This window comes from Bos indicus, chromosome 23, assembly GCF_029378745.1.
Source record: "Bos indicus isolate NIAB-ARS_2022 breed Sahiwal x Tharparkar chromosome 23, NIAB-ARS_B.indTharparkar_mat_pri_1.0, whole genome shotgun sequence".
NCBI classification, from domain to species: domain Eukaryota; kingdom Metazoa; phylum Chordata; class Mammalia; order Artiodactyla; family Bovidae; genus Bos; species Bos indicus.
This window is the reverse complement of record NC_091782.1, coordinates 30,459,509-30,462,314: the sequence shown is the minus strand read 5'-3', so window position 1 is coordinate 30,462,314 and position 2,806 is coordinate 30,459,509. Positions and strand designations below refer to the sequence as shown.

General features: G+C 49.4%; 1 long non-coding RNA gene across 1 annotated transcript; it reads left to right on the top strand.

The window, feature by feature from the left end:
• The first annotated feature begins 62 nt into the window (after window positions 1-62).
• LOC139178807 (uncharacterized) lies at window positions 63-615 on the top strand. Its single transcript, XR_011563270.1, has 2 exons — window positions 63-164; window positions 266-615. It is a non-coding gene; the product is annotated as an uncharacterized lncRNA (long non-coding RNA).
• Window positions 616-2,806: the final 2,191 nt, after the last annotated feature.

Below are 2,806 nucleotides of genomic sequence, written 5' to 3'. Positions count from 1 at the left end.
TTTGTTTTTTCTAATTCATGTCATGAGGGTTGATGGGTTAATAAAGAAAAAGATTCTTAAAGTTTGAGACAGGAAAACAAACGGAAGCACTGAGAATCTTCCAGCATCTACATGTTTACTGTGCTGAGTCTGATGTCAGTGGGACCAGAGAAGGATACGAAGAGGTATGAGCCCTCTCCAGTGAGTTCTGAGTCTTTTGTGGGCTTTAGAGTGGTCACTGATTGGATGGGTCATCTTCTCTGTTTCTTTGTCCTTTTCCCTTCAGTAGAAACTTGTCCCACCAGAACCTGTGATCACAGGGACTCACAGGCAATCCGGGAGCTCAGCCAGATTGGGAACAACTGAGGTCAGTGATCAGAGAGCACTCGAATTGGGGAGGAGTCTTAAATCCACACTTCAGCAGTTGTAGTTTCCTGGGAAGAAAAGGGCTAGAGATGCATGTTGGTTTCTCTACCCTGAGGTACATAGCCAGGTGGAAGACTGAAGAAGTGTTATCAGCTCAAAATAATGAAAATCAATGAATCCTGCTGTTTGAAACTATTACCTAAATGGATTTCTCACTCATTCCTTAGTGTAAACAACGGAATACAAATTTTTCTGTTACATAAATGAGAATTGTGTATATGTGTACTCATTTCATTTCAGGAAAAGCCACAGAATAAGCTTGAAGTTACACAGCCAGGAACAGAATCCACAGTCCTCCTAGGTGGGGTCCCACATTGGACCCACTGGCCTCAGCTGAGCGCAGATATCACAGCTCACACCACTGAACCCGTACCGGGCTGGGACTGCTTTCATTACCTCTCTTGGCAAATGGGTGCCACCTTTGCCAAATGCATTCTTCACTGTTGCAGCTTATGTCACCACACCCTGAGCCAGAGTCAGTATGTGGTCACCTCACTGTGGACTTATGCTGTGTCCACCTGCAAGAATGTTGGGGAAGCAAATTTTCCTCTCATATGGAGGGAGGTAGTCTCTGCCTTCAACCAGGGCACTTAAAGTCTGGGATTCCCCTAACATGGGAAGAGGGTACACTTAGTAGGTGTGGAGGTTGGGAATGAGAGATGGAAAAAGAATGACAAATGTCATTTTGGTTTTGGCTGTATTTGAACATTGCTACGGACCAATGACTCTTTGTGCCTCCCATTTCTCCCCTTTTAAATGTGTTTGAGGCTTCCCTGGTGGTCCACTGGTTAAAAATCTGCCTGCCAACGCAGGGAACATGGTTCAATCCCTGTTAGCAGAAGATCCCATGTGCTGCGGAGCAACCGAGCCCACTGGCCACAACTACTGGAGCCCACATGCTCTAGAGCCTGTGCTCTGCAACGAGAGAAGCCACCACAGCGAGAAGCCCCCGCTCTCCACTACTAGAGAAAGCCTTTGCACAGCAATGAAGACCCGGCACTACCAAAAATAAATAGATAATTCTTTTTTAAAGTGTATGAAGGTTATGCCCGTCCCACCATTGTACATTAGACATGATACAAAGGGCAAGATTCCATTATTTTATATGGCAGACTAATATTCCTCTTACATTTTCATATCTGTTCAATCATTGATGGGCACTTAGGCTGTTTCTATATCTTGACTACTGTGGTAAGCAATACTTCAGTGCACATGGGGGTGGACATCTCTTTTCTCCCCTCTTATCAAGCTCCCTTTAATTGTTAACACAAAAATTTCCATGTTTCATACTAAAACTGGCCCTGCACAGGTGTCTGATGAATGACCTTTTGACAACAGAGCCCCCTTTCCCCGTCATGCACCACCATGTTTTAACATGGGTCCCTGAAGAAGCAAGTAATTCAGATGCGGCTCTGAAGAGCAGATTACCTCACCTTTTTTGTGCCTCCAATGTCCTTTTCTCACGCCGAAGACCACCCTGCTTGGGGGATAGGGTGGGGGAGGAGGAGACAGGCATTTGGCTTGTAGGATCTTATTTCCCCCACCAGGGATTGAACTCGGGGCCCTTAGCAGGGAAAGTGCTGAGTCCTACTCACTGGACCACCAGGGAATTCCCCTGGCCTGCTTCTTTGTCCTGGAAATATCACAAGCCCCTGGCCTTTGGGGAAGAAAACATTCGATCTGTCCTCCCGTCACCTCACTTGGCTGCCTTGTGACTAAATCCTTTCTTTGCTGCCAACCTTGGCATGTTGCGGTTTTGGCTCACTGCTAACTGGGCAGATGAACCTGTCTCAGTAACATCCTCACTTCCAGGAGGGCTCTAGGCTTTACAACCTTGCCTTCTGCCTCCCACTTGCCTTCCAGATAGCAGCAGCGGAGGGAGGTGCAGGCAGAAGGGCTTCCTTTAGTAGAGGCTTGACTGGGTGGGGCGGGCGGGGCATGGCGCTGGCCAGTCAGAGGCACCTGAAGAAGAGCTTGGGGCCTCGGTCCAGGGTGCACCCTTGGGGCCCAGCTGGCAGGCAGGGCATCACGGTCTTCAACAGAGACAGCTGCTGCACCATAATCTTGTTCCAGACGCCCAGGCCCAAGGACCTGGACAGCACAGCCTGATGGGTGGAGGAAGCTGAGGCCTCGGGACCGATCCCGGAGGGCAGCCAAGAACTCCTCCAGGCCAGTTCAACTGATCTCAGGGTGGGCAGACAGGTGAGTGAGACCAGTGAGGAGCAGAGACGGAGACATCTGTTCAGAGCTCTTCAGGCCACGTTGCCCAGGTGGTTTGCCGACAGCTTCAGGTACCCCAGGCTTCAGGTACCCCAGGCGCAGCCTTTCCAGATCAGGTAGCTGACCAGGGTCCATGAGGCCTGGGTCACTCTCACTAGCAGCTACAGTGCTTAGCTTCAGA